Source organism: Dama dama, chromosome 20, assembly GCF_033118175.1.
Source record: "Dama dama isolate Ldn47 chromosome 20, ASM3311817v1, whole genome shotgun sequence".
Classification (NCBI taxonomy): domain Eukaryota; kingdom Metazoa; phylum Chordata; class Mammalia; order Artiodactyla; family Cervidae; genus Dama; species Dama dama.
This window is the reverse complement of record NC_083700.1, coordinates 44,482,415-44,501,967: the sequence shown is the minus strand read 5'-3', so window position 1 is coordinate 44,501,967 and position 19,553 is coordinate 44,482,415. Positions and strand designations below refer to the sequence as shown.

At 38.0% G+C, this 19,553-nt stretch overlaps 1 pseudogene; it reads right to left on the bottom strand.

Annotated features, from left to right (window-relative positions):
* Window positions 1-19,553, bottom strand: part of LOC133074527 (CBY1-interacting BAR domain-containing protein 1-like) — a 30,868-nt pseudogene that overhangs the window by 1,583 nt on the left and 9,732 nt on the right.

Below are 19,553 nucleotides of genomic sequence, written 5' to 3'. Positions count from 1 at the left end.
TGGAGAACAGTGATGCCCTAAAGGTGGGGAGAAATGTGGTATGCTCTATGAATTTCCCTATGTTGAGAGGGCTTCCAGGCCATAGAATATGGAGATAGGGTATGGCCAACATCCTGAGTTGAAGAGACAAAGCTCGGAGTTTGGGGGAAAAAAGCTGCCTAGAGTTTACCTACCCAAAGGGCTGCAGAGGAGAGAGCTACACGAAAGAGAACCCAGAGATCTGAGCCCATCTCTTTGTTTCTTTAGCAGAGTGGTGATGAGTGAATAGGGGTGAGGAAACTACCCAAAGCCATGAAAAGAATCACCTAAATGGGTTAAAGATGACAGTCCATGACAGGGATATAGGGCTGGTTATAGCCTCTCTTCTCTCCAGTGAGAGACTGAAAACCTCACAATTCATAAGGCATCAGGTGGCGCTCACTGAAGAGTCTTCGTCAATTATAGGATATTATTGATCTAAAACACTTCTCCAGCTTCACCTAACAAATCGTAAAAGAAAGAACAAACAGTACCCAAGTAAATTAATTGTGACCCAGAACAAAGCTCAAGAATATTTATGACAATACAAAAATATCCAGCATCTAGCAAAGTGAAGTTCACAATGTTGGAATTCAATAAAAAGTGATTGAACAAAATAATAGAAAAATATGACTCATAATGAGAGGGAAAAAAATCAATCAGTTAAAAGTCTGATGTTATAAATGTTATAATTAGCAAATAAAAACATTTAAATAGTTCTCAAAACCCTATTCTGTAAGTTCAAAAAGTATAGAAGTGGAAGATATAAAAAAGAAAAATTTCATTTATATAAATGTAAATTAAAATGTTTGATAAGAATAACACACTGGATGGGATTTGTGAAGAAGCAACATTCCAGATGTAAAAATTTGCAAGCATGAAGACTTGGGAATATGTCAATTTTCAGAAATAAAGCAGAAACAGAAATAAAGAATTTTAAAAAATGAATAGAGAATCAGTGAGATATGGAACAATTTTATGTGGCTAATACATTTAATGAAGTGCTCAAAGAAGACAAGGACTAAAAAAATATTTGAAGAAATAAAGACTGAAAAATTCCAAATTCAGTGAAGTCTATGATTCCCCAGATCAATAATATCAATGAATCCCAAGTACAAGAAACAAGAATAAAACAACAGTTTGTCTAATGATGCATTTGTTGAAAACGAATGGTAAAGAGAAATTTTTTAACTCACACATATGATGAAGAATTTATATCCAGAATATATAAAAACCTCTGAAACTCAATAAAAAAGAGAACTCATTTTTTTTTTTAAATGGACAGAAGGTTTGAATAGACCAAAACAGATATACTATTAAGGCAAGTAAGCAAATGAAACAGCACACAGCACAATTCATCATTAAAGAAATGCAGATTAAAATTGCAATGAAGAACTACCACATATCTATGAGGATGGCTAAATTTATAAAGACTGAACATCCCAAGTGAACGTAGAGTAACTGGAACTCTTACATAATGCTGAGTGCTCAGTTGTGTCCAACTCCTTGCAACCCCATGGACTGTAGCCCACCAGACCCCCCTGTCCTTGGGATTTTCCAGGCAAGAATACCGGAGTGGGTTGCCATTTCCTTCTCCAAGGGATCTTCTGGACCAGGGATCAAACCCACATCTTTTGTGTCTCCTACATTGGCAAGCAGATTCTTTACCACTAGCCCCATGTGGGAAGTCCCCATATAATGCTGAAGAGGATATAAAATAGTACAATTGCTTCGAGAGTTTGGCAGTTTCTTAAAAATTACACCCACCTCTACCACGTTATCTAGATAGTCCACTCCAAAATATTCATTAAAGGGCAATAAAAGTCTTTTCCACACAAAGACTTGTAGAGTACTGTTCAAACAAGCTTTATGTTTAATTGCCAAAATCTCTAAACAAATCAAACAAGTGAACAGATAAACTTGTATTTTATATGTTTGTCATATAATTTTACATATATATTATTTTATATAATAAATATTTATTAAAATTAATATAATTTTATACATGTATATAACATTAATATAATTATTCTATGCAAAAATTTATATAATGGAATTCTGCTCAGCAATAAAAATGAATGAACTGTTGGTATATTCTACAGCATGAATTAATCTCCAAATAATTATGCTGAGTGAATGAAGCAAGTAAAAATAGAGTATACTCAACATAATTCTATTTATATCAAATTCTAGGAAGTGCAAATGAATCCAGAGTGACAAATTAGTCTGTAATCTAAAGTGACAAATTACTTTGGGGACAGGGTATATGGGTGGAGCGAGGAGAGGTTGGAGACAGCGTTTATAAAAACATAAGGAAATCTTTGGGAATGATGGACATGTTCATTACTTTAATCTTATTAATGGTTTCATGGGTGTATACATAAGTCAAAACTCATCATCAGATTGTACACTTAAAATATGTGGTGTTTGTTGTATGCTAATATAACATCAATAAAGAAGTTAAAAAAATAAGTATACTTAGGAATACATAGCTTTTCTATCCCTCACTACCCCTGTTAACACTCTTAACTTAGAATGTGCTGTCCTGGATGGTAAACTGTAAGTGCTAACAGTGGCAAAATAAAAGCTACATGTTTTCCTTTGACATTTTTGTGTGGGTGCTCCGTCTTGTCCGACTCTTTGTGACCCCATGGACTGTAGCCCGCCAGACTCCTCTGCCCATGAAATTTTCCAGGCAAGAATGCTGGAGTGGGTTGCCATTTCCTGCTCCAGGGGATCTTCCTGACCTAGGGATCGAACCCACGTCTCCTGCGTCTACTGCATTGGCAGGCAGATACTTCACCCCTGAGCCATCCGCAAAGCTCTGACATTGCTATTATCTTATTCGATGTTACAAATGACTGACTAAGTATCTTTCTATATATACATTTTAGGGGCTTCCCGGGTGGCACTAGTGTAGCGGTGCAGGAAATGTAAGAGACACAGGTTCAATCCCTGGGTTGGGAAGATCCCCTGGAAAGGCCATGGCAACCCACTCCAGCATTCTTGCCTGGAGAATCTCATGGACAGAGGAGCCTGGCAGGCCACAGTCCATAGGGTCACACAGAGTTGGACGTGACTGAAGCCACTTATCACACACGCATACACATTTTAATCATCTTGGAAACTTCTTCAATGGAATGTTTCTATTGGAGCTGCTGTTTTGCCAATAACTAGTTATGTACTGGCATAGCATATTACAATCTCTCCTGGTCTTAGCCCTTGAAGCCAAAGGAAGAAAAGCATCCTCTGTCATGACTCACCAATCAGATTTCATTATGCAGCTAACTCTTCAGCACTGCAATCATTTATTCCATGCTACTTGCCAGAGAAATTGTTCTTTGGGAAGTTTAAAACTTTTTGTGGAAACATTTTTGTCATTTAAAAACAATTCATATTTCTTATAGAAAATTTTGCAAGATGCCTCTCCTCCAAATTTTAAGTATACTATATAGTTATAGCTGCTATTAATATTTGGCATAGTTTACCTGTGTATTTTATGAAAAATCATATTTATATGTTATGAGAATGCTCTATGAAGTTATATAACTGACTTTTTTCACTTGATATGAAATGACATTTTTTATACTAAATATTTTAATGGCTGTCATAAATTCAGTCATTTAGATATACCATGATTTTTCACCCATCTCCTGTGTTTAGACTTCTATGTAGTTTTAAATGGTTTACTACTATAGATAACATTGCATTGTTCACATTTTGCATAAAACTGTTTTCTTGGGGAAATTTCTCTGAAATGGAATTCTCTTCTTAAGCACATCCATAATCTAAAAATTCCTCCTTCTGTTTCAATAATTCATTATTGAACATTTACCATGCAAGGTACTATATAGTAGAGGATAAGGACCTGAATGCAGTCAAGTCCTACAGAAGCTAAGGGAAGAAGAGATGACCATAGGAGTTTCAAAGTAATAAGTTTAAATTTGAATTTGAAATCTCTTAAACAGTATTTTAAAAATAGCAAATATGGTATTGGAAGAATGGTGGAGTGTGCTGTATATCTATTCTTCTGCAGGAGTTCTATGCTCTCTGTTTGGGTGTTTCCCTAGAAGTCCCCATTAGCATCAATGTAACTTGAATCACAGGCTCATATGCTAAATAAAAATTACTTCTTGGTATGGCTGGGGTTTTGGTTTTATTGTTGCTATTGCGATCCCATGGACCATAGCCTGCCCAGCTCCTCTGACCATGGGGTTTCCCAGGCAAGAATACTGGAGTGGGTTGCCATTTCCTTCTCCAGGGTATCTTCCTGACCCAGGGATCGAACCCTCATCTCCTGCGTTGACAGGCGGCTCTTTACTTCTGCACCACTAAGGAAGCCTGACTTAATGTCTACTTTGCTGATTTTAATTTTCATAGAAATAATACCAAGATGACAGTTTTTGAGCTCCTTAATGTTAGTATGCAAAAAAAAAAATGCACATAAACTTCAAAAATTAGAGAATTTCATAAAATTAAAATGATGTATTTTTATTTTTTCAATGTGTATAGAAATTTACTTCCACAGAATTCAGATTTTATCATAAACACATTTTATTGGAAAGTATGCTGTTGGAAATACTTGCAAAATCATTAGTGGTGTTGAGTAGGCAAGAATGAACCATATAGTAAAGGATAAAAAAGAGAGAGAAAAAGAGCAGTCAAAGGCAAATTAAAATCCTAGCTGAATAAGCACAGTATTGGTAATAATGTTATATTGATATCAATGAAAAGACAAATATTAAAATGTACATTGAAGGTTATTTGGTTCACTATTGTGAAACATTTGAAAATGCTTAAAAATGGATCATTCACTCTGAAATGCTCAGAGAATTTGGATAACAATGGACTTTGTGAATAATGTCTGGTTATTTAGAGAAGGGAACAATGGATCTGGGCTTCCCAGGTAGTGCTAGTGGTAGAGAATCCACCTGCCAATTCAGGAGACATAAAAGACTAGGTTGAATCTCTGGATCGGGAAGATCCCCTGGAGATGGGCGTCGCAATCCACTCCAGTATTGTATCAAGAATTTGCCTGGAAATCCCATGGACAGAGGAGCCTGGCGGGCTACAGTCCATAGGGTCTCAAAGAGTTGGACAGGAGTGAAGCGACTTAGCACACACACTCATAATGGAGCTAAGGAAAAATACTGGAACTTATTCTATTCTGTACTGTAGTGAAGGCCTGGGATTATCTGGATGGAGGGACATACGGCCATTTAGTCTTCAGTATTCAGAATTCAGCAGGAAACTGCTAAGGGGTCGTTACTACCATTAGTCTTCTAAAAGCAGCTATGAATAAGCTAGAAAATGATTCATAAATACAGACACTGGATCTGCCACTCCATCCCCTACCAGCCCTAACAGACATTCTCAATCAATTGTGAATTTTTCCCCATTAAACCTAACAGGAGTTCGGAATCCTTCTTAATGTAATACCATGCATGTGTTCACTACCCACAGATGGGCTTTAAAGATATTTAATATGGCTTCCAAATCTGAGATATATTGATATTTCAGTTTTCTCATTACCTGCTTATTTGATAGGACTCTTGTGAAGGGTACATCAAATAGTTCATGTTCAAGTACATTGTTAATAAAATGCTATAAACTGTTAATGCAGAGATGACAGCCAGGATGATTATTTGTTTATGATTATGAAAATGTGGCTAATGCACAAACAAGCTAAATTCCTTTACCTACAGCCTAGAAGCCTTTTCTGTAGGCAGACTTTTTTGTTAGAGTCACATTAACTCTATTGCATGTGTGTTTGCCATTATACGGTGTGCTTCCCAAGGGCAGGGTAGAGTATGTATCTTTCATCTTTGTATTTCTGGGACTTGGTATAACATTAAAAATATAGAATATGCTCAATGCTTGTGGAGCTAAAAATAGAGTATAAAGCTAGATAATCCGAACTCGCCATTCACTTTTATTACAATCTCAGATGAGGCCGGCAATTCACAATTTTACCTTCCATCTACATTAGGCATTTGCCAGCCACTGTGAGCTTGGATTTTATATAGTTTGGTCTGGATGTCTTCATCCAATTCTGTTGTGATATTTATAAGCCAACACATATGATATTCTTCTAAATTATGTAATAATGTGCTTGCATTTTGCTGGAGATGGTTCCCAAAAGATAAGTATTAATCCAACCACAAATATGTTTACTTTCTGAGATTCAAGGACCTACAATAGTGATAGAATCTTTGATTGTGTCTCTGTTAAGCCTTGCTGCCAACCGCCAACTGATTTTGAGATTCCAAAAAAAATCTTTTCATGTGTGTCCTCTTGAGCATCGTGCACTTTATTTCCTAAGAATTTAGGATTCAACTCACTCAACTCTGAAAGTGGTGCATTTTAGTTTATAGAAATATTGAGACAGCAACGCCCTAGCAAATTTGTTTTGGAAGAAGAGATGACTATTTCAAGCTCATATTCATACTGCCTTGGGAGAAATTTGTAATCTGGATCCCACAGCTGTTGCTGGGTGAACCTGTAGGGTCGTTTTCCTCTGGCTAAGCCAGTAGGGGGTTCCCATCTCCCGTCTCTCCAGCAAGATGCTCTCTGCATTTTTTATTATTTGTTGTAACCTTAACAACTGTGTTTAGAAATGCATGATTTAAAAAAAAAATTCTCTTTATAAATTATGTATGCTGTATTGACTTAAAATCATGCTCATTCACAGGTTCTGCATTTGAGAGAAAACAAAGAGGATTTGGACAGGGCCAGATTCTTAATGTATTTTTCAAGAGAGGGAGCTAAAAGGGAAAGCTAATTTTTTGACTATCCTAAGAGATGGCTTCTGGATTGATGCCTTAAAATCTTGTGTGTGTGTGTGTGTGTGTGTGTGTGTGTGTGTGTGCGTGCGTGTGTACGGGCACAAGAGACATGTCCCTGAGTATTAGTATGAGATCGATCTATTTTACCTGCCTCTCCCTCAGAGCACTGAGCTACTTCAAAACTTGACTCTAAATACCAAGGCTGTGAGACCCTGTGATAGTATAAGGCTATGAGCTGAAGGAAAGCAGAGATGCCACATTTTAAGAGAGAATTTTCCAAGAGTAGATAAACAAAGAGGGGCAGGTGGTTGGTGCCGAATTTTCTGCAACACTATGCACCTCAGAGCAAAACAGTGTTTTGCAGATAATAAATTCTAGCAAATATCAGTCTTTTATAGTCTATAATCTTTGAGGAATGTTTTGGTCTGTTTAATAATTATACTTTTGGGAGAAATGAACTTGAAAACATATTAGCCATATGTGGTTTGCATAAGATAAATATACCAGCCTCTGAGAACACTTACTGTTTTTGTTTTCATAAAACCTGCTTTAGGAAGAAAAAAAAAAACAAACATATTTTCAAGGTTTGCCCCTGATTTTGATGTTCTCATTTTTAGAGTTTCTCTCTTCAGCCTGAGAGGAGGCCTTGAGGTCTTTGGGTCTATTCTTATCCTTGACTCAATTGATCCCCAAAGCTGATTTCTCATTTTTAAAATGCATATGACATCATCCATCTGTGTGAATAATGGCAGAAGAATGAACTCACTGTTAAGAATCACTTGTGATTTGGAAAGTTTGGTTTCTGTAGCTTTTAAGTGCATAAAACTGAGTTGAGGTGCAAAATGAGTTTTTTTTTTTTTTCATTTGACAGCAAGATGCTTCCTTCACTGAGCTTTGAATGGGTCTTATGAAGAGGATTTTCAAGTGGTGCCTGCATTTTGACTTTACAAGGCCGTCATTACTGACTTTACAAGAGCTTCTATGGATATATGTTGCCCTACCACCAACTTTGCTGGTGATATAATTCAGCACTAAATTGGCTCTGAGAATGTTAACCAACAAATTTGGATAGCACATTTTCTGACATCTTATCTAGGGGAATCTTAGCTGTTCCCTTGCAGAAATAAGTTTGGAGCAGGGCTGCAATGCAACCTTAATTACAGAGCAGATGAACCAGCTACAAATGGACATTCTGCTACTGCATATTCTGTTCCAGAGAAGGATGCAATCAGTTCAAGCTGTTTTTGACTGATGTTTCAGATCATGGTCTTGTAAACAGGTCTGAAAATAGCTGCTTTTTAAAGACTGAAAATTCCTGTAATTAGGGTATGCCTTAAAAATTAACCCTAAAAAAAAAAAAAGGTTGGAGGATGGAAGAGCTTTCAGTTTTGAATTGCTAGCTGGATGGCTGCAGCACTGTTCTTAAAAGAGGAGGAAGCAGGTCATTAGAAGGGATGTGTCTAAAAGCTGTGTGTCAGAAAAGAAAGGAAAATGGAGTTTCCTTGCTGCTGGAGAACTGTATAATTAACTGGAATAACAAGCACTGATATTTATTGTAGTGGGATGCAAGGAAGAAGCTGGAAAACAAAACTCCTGGTGTCTCTGCTCCACATCTGCCAAAGTAATTTGGGGGTAATTTTATCATTTTAATCTGCGTGATGTTCTTCCCCAGTTGCTAAAGTACCCTGGTGCATACCAGATGTCAGACATTTAATGATGCCTCTGAGGCTCAGGATGGATTGGATTGCAGGTGTTTAATGCTTGCCAGGCCTTTAGATAAACCCAGAAATGGGTGTTTCCTGGTTAGCACTGATTCACAGTACTTCGATCCTTTAGTAAATGTTAATGACCATTCTGGCCACTAGGAGGAGCTAGAGGCTACTCCAACCACTGCTTGGTATCACCCAAGACATGCAGATATAAAAGGCTTCATTCAGGTAATTGGGAGCTAAGCAGTTGATACTATTAAAGATGGAATTAAAACTCCCATATCTCCCAAGAGATATGGCTTGAAATACAGTAAAGTGACTAAGAGTGCATAGTTCCCAGAGGCTAGGATTTAAGTCCTGGCAAAACACTAACAAAGCTCTGAGTCTTGGTTTCTTCAACTTTAGTGTAAGGATAATATTAGTATCTATCTCTTAGATTCATTGTGAGAAAAAAATTAAAATTATCCAAATAAAGAATTTAGCTTAGTGTCTGGTACATCCTAAATGCTGCTCCATAAATGTTACTTAGTTTTGATATTATTATCTGATTGTGGAGCTTGGCTTCCAGCTCAGGTGAATGATGACTTAGGTTACCTATGTTATAGTTCCCTTTCTAGAAGTAGTTTACCTGGATATTTGAAACACTAAGTCTGGGGTCGTACAGACTTGGATTAGAGTCCTGGTTTAGACATTCAATAAGTCTGTGACCTTGGGAAGTTTATTTAACTTTGTTAAACCTCAGTTTAATGATTTTTATTTTTTCCTGCTTTATTGAGATACAACTGACACATAAAACCAGGTAAATTTAAGGTACAACATGACAATTTGATGCAAATATATTGTGACATGATTACTGTAATAGGTTTAGTTAACCCTTCCATCAACGTACATAATTACTTTTTTCCTCTGTAGTGAGAACACCTAAGATTTACTCTCTTAGCAACATTCAAGCATATAATACAAAATTGTTAACTATAGTCACCATGCTGTACATTAGGTCCTCAAAGCTTATTCATCTCATACCTGAAAGTTTGTACCTTATATACATGAATGTTTCTACCTTTTGACCAATATCTTCTTCATTTCCTCCACTTGCCAGCCTCTGTCAAGCACCATTCAACATCTTACTGGTCATAGGAGATTTTTTTTTTAACTGGACAAGTGAGTCTTCTCATTTCTACTGAACTCACATTCCTCCTACTTACAACTTTGATTCTGATGGTAAATTTGTCTCAGTCAATTTGAGATGATAGACTTTGGCTTCAAAGGATATGGTCTTTATTCTCTTAGTTTTAGATGGTTCATTATTTTAGGTAAATATTCCTTGATTTTTAATTTGGCTGCACTGGGTTTTAGTTGGGCTTCCCAGGTGGCTCAGTGGGTAAAGAATCTGCTTGCACTGCGGGAAGCACAAGAGACACAGGTTTGATCCCTGGAGTGGGGAAGCTGCCCTGGAGGAGGGCATGGCAATCCCCCTCAGTGTTCTTACCTGGAGAATTTAGCTCTCCAGAGTTTTAGTTGCCCCATGGCGGGTATTCAGTCTTCATTGCAGTATGTGAATCTCCTTAGTTGCGGCTTGTGGGATCTAGTTCCCTGACCAGGGATCAAACCTGGGCCCCCTGCACTGGGAGCATGGAGTCTTAGCCACTGGACCACCAGGGAAGTCCAAAAATATTCCTGAATTTGAAAAGCAGCTCGATGTGATGTTTTGAGAAAGAATCTCTTTTAGCATGAGTTTCCTCATCCTTAAAATAGGAATAAAAAATATCTAATTTTCAACATTGCATTTAAAATGTGCTTACGAAAATAAAGCACAGTGCCTGGCACATGGCAGGAAGTCAGTGAACAAGCCAGACTGCTGCAAGAGATGAGAGAGTGCTGGAGCAGAGGGAGCCGTACAATCCAGCTGCAGCTTGGCTCCATGATCTAGAACTTACCTCGTCAGATGATAGCATCTGGACGTTCACTTATATAGAATCCTTTCTCTTCCTCCTTTCGGCATGGACCTTTTCTTTCTGTGTCCATTCTTATTTCTCCCTTTCCATGATATTAGACCCCTCCAAATCAACCAGGTATTAAGTATGCAAGCATAACGTGGTGCCTCTTGTATTGTTCACTGATGCTTTTTTTTTTTTTTTTTTTTTAACTGTGATGGGGGAAGAGTGGCTAAATGCATTGCTCAGATTCTGGGCAAAGTCCAGCATGAGGACTCTGTCAGACTAGGAAGGTAACCTGTGGTCCCAAGGACTGATGGTCAGGGTCAAGCAGAAAGGTGTATAGTATGTGCTCATTCGCTCAGTCATGTCCGACTCTTTGCTGCCCCATGGAATGTAGCCCTCTGCCCATGGGATTCTCCAGACAAGTATACTGGAGTGGGTTGCCTTTTCTTCCTCCAGGAGATCATTCTGACCCAGGGATCAAACCCAGGTCTCCTGCATTGCAGGCAGATTCTTTACCATCTGAACCACTAGGGAAGCCATAGAAAGATGTATAAGAAACTCTAAAACAACTCTAGAACACATTCAAGATGTAGTGCCATTTTATTCAGGTTTCTGCACAGGACTCCTTTTTGTAGTTGGCTTCTTTTGTAGCTTGACTTCTGCCAAATCACACCTTGGAGCAAAAATTAAGACAAAACAAAACTTTCCTTGCCACCACTGATGGATGTCTCTTGAAAATTTTTTCAACGGGTGACAAGCACTCTGAGAACAACCAGTTGACAGATGCCTGAAGTCAACAGTTAGAGCTGAAAAGGAAAAATGTGTGTTATAGTGCTGCCTAGTGGGAATTAAAAAATTTCCTACTAAACTTGAAACCCTTTAGCATACTTGCAATGGTATTTTCTGAAGTAGAAAAGCATGAGAGAAACTAAATGTGAGAAAGAACTGCTGAGAAGATGAAAATATTTTTGCTGACATAAAGGACAGGAAAGAACCCTACAACTTTCAGTGATATTTTGATCAGGACTTTGTAACATGTCTTTATAAGTTACTTTTATGTTGGTGTGTGTAAATTATGAGTGAGGAAACACTGCAGAAGAAAAGAGGATTCCATATTACATTAGAAGATTACATTACCTTGAGTGCATCTGATTACATTATCTTAAACACAATTGAAAAAGTATAAAAAGGCACTTTTCTCTTTCTTCAATAAGTAATTATTGAACAGATATTTTTGAAATGTTGGTTCAGATGTACATGAAATTATAAGCTGATCTAACATCCATGGTCAAGGTATGGCATTGGCAGGGTGTTCAAAATATTCTGTTAGATATTAGCCTAGTTAGATAAATGGCCTTTGCTTTTAATTTTAAGTTTGATATGAAATAAATTATTTAACATGTCCACTAACACAGATGCTGATCGTCAATCCTGGGAAAAGAGAAACAAAGTGAAAAAGGTAGCAACATTGTACTCCACAAAATCTGTTTTGCTTACATCACATTCCAGGAATATTGATTCATCCTTTTTCAATATATCCTCTATTTGGTGGAAATCCTTGTGACTGTTTTTGAGGGATGTGATCACAGACAGGAATTTTATTTCGTTTATTTGACTTAAGGAGTCAAACAAATATGTTCTGAGGACCTAGACTGCATGTTTCTATGGATTCATGGAATGAATGGAATGGAGGATTCATCTCTGTCAGGCGGTAAAGAATTGCTTCTTTGAGGAAGTGACATTTAAGCTAAGAAGTTAAGGATAAAAAAAAGACCAAATATGAAAATCTAGAGCAGAGAAAATGGCTGGCACAAAGTCTTGAAGGCAGGACCTGATATCTGGGTGCATTGGAAAAGAAGTTTCCCTTAAGAATTCTGAACCACAGACCTGAGTTCAGTGTATGAAACTCTCTTGCATGACTCCCCAAATACTAAGCAAAGAATTATTTTATGGTGGTCATGGTTGGCATTGCCCCAGGTACCTAACAGAGGTAAACATGAATTTTCTCTGCACAGAAAGCTCTCACAGTGAAGCTTCCCTAAACACGCAAAAAGTCAAGTCATAATAAGTGGGAGACAGCAGAACCTATAGTCTACAAAATTAAAGGCTCAAAAAATGGCAAATGCTAGAATGATCAAGACAGAATTGTAAATGAGCATGTTAAATATGTTGGAAAAAAATGAAAGAATAGGGTCTCTCTTTAACTAAAAGACTTATATTGAACATACTTTATGTGCCAGGCAGTGTCCTGAGTGCAGATCTTAAATCTGCTAACATCTTAGATATCAAATCTCCAACATCTGTTGGATCATAGAAAAAGCAAGGGGGTTCCAGAAAAACATCTGCTTCATTGACTATGCTAAAGCTTTTGACTGTATGGATCACAACAAATTGTGGAAAATTCTTCAAGAGATGGGAATACCAGACCAACTTACCTGCCTCCTGGGAAACCTGTATGCAGGTCAAGAAGCAACAGTTAGAACAGGACATGGAACAACGGACTTGTTCCAAATTGGGAAAGGAGTCCATCAAGGCTGTAGGCTGTCACCCTGCTTATTTAACTTCTATGTGGAGTACATTATGTGAAACACTGGGCTGGATTAAGCACAAGCTGGAATCAAGATGGCCAGGAGAAATATCAATAATGTCAGATATGCAGATGACACCAACCTTAAGGCAGAAAGCAAAAGAGCCTCTTGATGAAAGTGAAAGAGAAGAGTGAAAAGGCTAGCTTGAAACTCAACATTTAAAAATGAAGATCATGGCATCCAGTCTTATCACTTCATGGCAAATAGATGGGGAAACAATGGAAACAGTGACAGATTTTAATTTTCTTGTGCTCGAAGATCACTGCAGATGGTGACTGAAGCCATGAAATTAAAAGATGCTTACTCCTTGGAAGAAAAGCTCTGACAAACCTAAACAACATATTAAAAGTAGAGACATTACTTTGCCAACAAAGGTCCATCTAGTCAAAGCTATGGTTTTTCTAATAGTCACATACAGATGTCAGAGTTGGACCATAAAGAAGGCTGAACACTGAAGAATTGATTGTTTGGAGTGGTGGTGTTGGAGAAGACTCTTCAGAGTCCCTTGGACTGCAAGGAGATCCAACCAGTCAACCCTAAAGGAAATCAACCCTGAATATTCATTGAAAGGACTGATGATGAAGCTGAAACTCCAATACTTGGGACACCTGATGGGAAGAGCCAACTCATTGGAAAAGACCCTTGTGCTGGGAAGGATTCCGGGCAGGAGGAGAAGGGGGTGACAGATGAGATGATTGGATGGCATCATTGACTCTATGGCCATTAATTTGAGCAAACTCCTGGCATGCTGCAGTCCACGGGGTCACAAAGAGTTGGGCAAGACTGAGGGGCTGAACAAGAACAACCTCTTTTATGGTCTCCATTCAGGTTAATTAATTGTCCCAGCTTTTCATCTCTGGCTGTGGGTACCTTTGTATGTGCTCCTTCTCCCTGATACTCTTCTGAGTTCCATTCAAGGTAAGTTTGCTTGTTTTTCAAAACGTTTGTCATCTACCTTTGGTTCTATGTTGTGGAGTGCATTCTGGACTACTTCAAGAGCACACCTCTTTTCTACTCTGCTTGTGATCTAAAATGAAAATGCTCTGTCCTTGAGCCTGACACAATGGGCAGATTTGAAAAATAATGATTGATTCAATGGTACATTTCATTAAAATGCACATAGAACTAGCAAATGAGAATTACAAAAGGATTTGAATTATCTGGACCATTGGAATAAAGAGTGAAGGGCTCTAACATACACACACAAAATGATAAAAGAAAAAGGGAGAGAGAGGAAGAAAGAACATTGTTATTGACATTTGAATTTGAATTTCATGGTTACTAAAATAACCATATAGATGATTTATACTCAATCTATTCTAGAAATAACAGAAAATGTAGGCATGAACTGATGGTATTGATTACAATTAAAAAAATGTTTTCAACATAATTGAGAGATGTTGATTCAGTATAAGAATCTTAAATCTTTATTAAGAAATACTATGGCCTCATCTTCTCTGGTGGTCATGTGTCATTTACTTGCTAGCTAAGTTGTGTCCAACTCTTGCGACCCCATGGACTGTAGCCTGCTAGGCTCCTCCGTCCCTGGGATTTTCCAGGCAAGAGTACTGGAGTGGGTTGCCGTTTCTTTCTCCAGGGGATCTTCCCAACCCAGGAATCAAACCCAGGTCTCCTGCATTGCAGGTAGATTCTTTACCTACTGAGCTATGAGGGAAGCCGCTCATCTTCTCTAGAGACACTTAAAAAAGAAATCATGGGATTCTTATATTCTTTAAACTTTCTTTGTTGGCTAAGTGAAGCTTTGTTTAACAAAAGAGAGAAATATATGAATGACCCATTAAATGAGGTTTCAGTATTCTGGTTTTGGGATATTATTTCACTTAGGCCCTTTCTTGGGTACTCCAGCAATGAACTGGATTAAACTAAAGAGTATGTTTGTGTGCATCTGTGTGTTTGTATTTGTATATTGTCACGTACTTTTTTTTAAAGAAAGAGTATCATTTAAAGCATATGAACTTCCTTGTTTTTGATAGGACCAGCTAATCATATTGGAACAATCATATAGGAACAATACTAAAGATCCACCATTTTTGTTTTAAGAAAAAGGTGACAGTGATCATGAAACTGCCCTAATAATAGTAATAATGAAAATGTTTAATAACATTTTCAGTCAGGCATTTATCTTTTACCAAGCATTATTTCCTTTGAGTCTCATAACTGTATGTTTAGTGGATAGTTTTATCTCTAATTAGGTATTGTTTGATAGGAAGAGACCTGATGTGCTCAAGCTAAATTAAGTAAAAGAAGATTTGTTACGAAGAGAAAGGAGTCCTAACAAAACCAAAGGATAGGTGATTTGGGAGGTCTGCCAATGTACTGAATCATAGCAGGAAAGCCCTCGGTAACCCAAGCACTTCTCCCCTGCTCTCTTGGTCTGCAAGTGTTTCCTAGTTTTCAGTGTCTGCCTGTCTGTCTCCCAACTTCCTCTTCTTTCCTTGCAGAGAGGTCATTATGTCTGCCTCCAGTTTTCATCTTTAACCCTGGGTCTCACGTGTTTTTCCTACTTCTGGCAGATCCAGCTAATGACCAGAATCCCTGCATTCCAATTTGAAATTTCTGGAGGACAGTGGGATGGGAGTAGGGAGCAGAGAAGCTGAAATGTCCTGTATGGACATGGTGAAGCAAGAGGTGGGGCCACAGACCAAATCGTTATCTAGGGGTGACTCATCGTGGGTGGGGGCAGCTTAGAGGAGACAGAGTAGGCTAGACACCCAACCTCCATTGTGTCAAAATACATTCCCTTTACAGGTGAGGAAACAAGGCTCTATATTCTTCACTACCCAGAGTCCAGCTGAGATCTCAAAGCCCTTAGCATGGTAATTCAAGATCAAAACAACAACAATCATTAAAATACATGTGGCAAAGTCCGTCAGTGTGCTGATGACAACTCTGATATTTTCTGAAATATTAAATTCTTTGGAAGAGTTTTTGTTTTTTGGTATGTATCTGCTTTCTTGTTCTCTAAACACATAAACAAACAAGACCTTTACCACTCAGAAGAAAATTCCATGTCAAACTGAAAGCTGAAAAATGAAGGGGCTGAATTTTTTTTTAATTAATTTATTATAATTGGAGGCTAATTACTTTATAATATTGTGGTGGTTCCCTTGTAGCTCAGTCAGTAAAGAATCTGCCTGCAATGCAGGAGATCTGGGTTCAATTCCTGGGTTGGGAAGATCCCCTGGAGAAGGAAATGACAACCCATTCCAGTATTCTTGCCTAGAGAATCCCCATGGACAGAGGAGCCTAGCAGACTACAGTCCATGGGGTCGCAAGAGTCGGACATGACTTAGCGACTAAACCACTGCATTGTGGTGGTTTTTGCCGTACATTGATTTGAATCAGCCATGGGTGAACGTGTGTCCCCCTCTTCCCCAACCCTGCCTCCAACCTCCCACCCCATCCCACCCCTCTGGGTTGTCCCAGTGCACTGGCTTTGAGTGTCCTGTTTCATGCATTGAACGCGGACTGGTCATCTATTTCACATATGGTAATATACATATTTCAATGCTATTCTCTCAAATTTGCAGTTCCCTGATTATAGGCTTGGTCTCCTTTTGTGAGTTAGGAGACATTCTTTCCTAGTGGTGTGTGATAATCTGGGGCTTTCTGCTCTCTTATATGGTACCCAGAAACTGTATTTAATGAGAAAATATGGTGTGATTTATAATCCATTCCAAGATATTCAAACACAGATTTGGTTTTTGTTTCATTTGAAAGTTGTAGAGTCATTATTGTTGCTTAAGTCACAGAAAACAGGTTCTTTCAAATAAACTGCAGTTTGACGTATTCAATGGTGAATATATGTCTTACCTTTGTTTGATGACCCTAACATTTCTGGCAGGCCTCTGTCTCATAAATTTTCAACAGTGAGGCTCTTAGGGTTATGTGGACAAGGAGTATGAAATGCTGGCTTTTCCCTTACTTTCCTAATATGCTCATTAACATCATTAAGCAAACAATTCTAGGCCACACTAAGAGCGGTGCTTGTTATCTTTATTGAATCCCAGCTTCTACTTCAGTGTCTCCCACATAGTTGGTGTTTATTCTTTATTAAATACTATTGTTTCACCTTAAGATTTCACCTGAAAAGAGACATTCAGTTGGAAAGTTCCACCATTGGAAGGTGTTCAGATTAGGCATCATTGGTAGTTCAGACAGATAACAACTGTAAACTGATCCAGAGTGAGCAACAGTTCTGAGTGACTCAGAAATCAACCAGGCTTCAGGTTGCTGTTTCTCTAGGATATTCTGGAAACTGACATAGTATTCCATATTAATGCAAAGCTGAAGTAAGTTTAAGCACTGCTTATAGGCTACAATATAGGATCTAGATCTACAACATAGGATATAGAACATAGAAAAAAAAATTAGTTCCACTCTATCTTTATGCTGTTTTCCCTTGTCTCCATTTCCATTACTTCAAAAAATATTTAATAATATCAAATATCCTGCAGGTTGGAAAACAGAGACAAATAAGACAGAGTCCCTACCTTCAAGAACCTTTCAGTTTGCAGAAAATAAAGCAAATTAATAAACAGTAATGAAACAATATTGATACTTCGATTAAGGGAATTATACAAGCATGCATGCCAAGCCGCTTCAGTCGTGTCTGACTTTCTGTGACCCTATGGGCTGTAAAATGCTAGGCTCCTCTGTCCAAGAGATTTCTCCAACAAGAATACTGGAGTGGGTTGCCGTTTCCTTCTCTCAAGGATCTTCCCAACCCAGGGATGGAGCCCGAGTCTCTTATGTCTTCCGCACTGGCCGGCAGGTTCTTTACCACTAGTGCCACCAGTGAAACCCTAAGGGTATTATGGTTATATGTAAAGAAGGAATTATTTTAATCTTGAGATTTGGAGAGTGGTGGTGAGATGTTTTCATAAAGTTTTAATGTGAATGGCAATTCTTTAGATATTTCTTACAGAATTTTTTTTTCACTTTGGGAGATTAAGAAAAAAGTCAGGTATTAACTTGTAAATGAGAACTTTCTACAAAATATTTTTAAGATTATCTCCTTTTAGGGGAATAAGTATTAAACAGACCACCAAGTAGCAGGGTTTCCCAGGCACAGAGAAAGGAGACCACTTGTCGTGCTTGATGAATGTAGGGTGGCTGCTGTGGAGCGTGGGGTGAGGGCATGTGTGATGCTAGAGATGTGCTCTTCTTGGCTGATGTGCAAATTTGTGGCTTTCTCCTGTCAAGGATTCTTACTGAATGTCTGATTCTGGGGTTTGAATTGAAAAGTTTGGAATGATAGTTAATAACCGTTTACTAAGGTATGGGTATATAAAATTCTGAGGGCAGAAAGGCAAAAAGGAAAGACTAGGATCATAAAATAAGAAAAGAAAAATTTCAGGGATCATGTTTATTAGCTCTAGGTGCTATTTTCTAAATCCTAAAACTTTTCATGGGGTTTCAAACCATATGGGTTTAATTAATTTTTTTCCTAGCAGATGTTCAAAGACAGTTTTCACATGCCAAAGATTATGAGAAATGTCCAGCCAAAAGGATACTAGAATGATAAATCTGACAGGTTTTGGTGGTGAATATAACAAATACAATTTACACACTTAGATGCTTATTTTTACTGCAAAAGCTTTTGGAGAAAATATTTAAATCATTATTGAAGGTCTCTGATATCATAAATGCCTAATAGTTGGCTTGTATCTACCACTGCCTGTCATCTCAACTCAGCCTGTTCTATAAACAGTACATTTTCCAAAACCATTTCCTGAAGTCTAAACACTGAATAATGTTTAAATGAAAAGATGGAAAATAAAGACAGAAAGCCTTCAGATTGGCTTTCCCAGGTACTTTTCCCCCACATTCTATTATTTTCCTTGCCTTTGGAGGTCTAGTGACTCAGTAACATAATTACAATTCATTGATCATAAAGACTAACTCATACTAACCAAATTTAAATAAACTGAATGGATATTTCACTACGTGAGACTAAGGGATATTCATTTCCAGCAACCAAATAAACTTCTTCCACCCAAGTCAATTCCTCCCCAGACACAGAGTCTGGGGTATTAAATGGACAACCAGAATATTCCTTGTGCATGCTAAGTCTCTTCAGCTGTGTCTGACTCTTTGTGACCCCATGGACTGTAGCCTGCCAGGCTCTTCTGTTCATGAGATTCTCCATGCAAGAGCATCAGAGTGGGTTGCTATATCTTCCTCCAGGGGATCTACCCAGAGATCCAACCTGCATCTCTTACATCTCCTGCATTGGCTTTACCACCAGTGCCACCTGGGAAGCCCCAGAATGTTCCTTGGCAGGCACCAAATCAGATAAAGGAGAAGTAGAACATTTTGAAGATGGTTTTACTGATCCTGATGAGGCCCCACAAACCTTCCCTTCACAACAGATTTCCCCCTCTCTAATAAATTTTAAAAAAATGTTTGTCAGACTTCATGTCTATTTTCTTTAGAAAGTAATGGAGTAATACTATCAAACTCATTTCTGCTTTCCATTTTTTTGTGTGT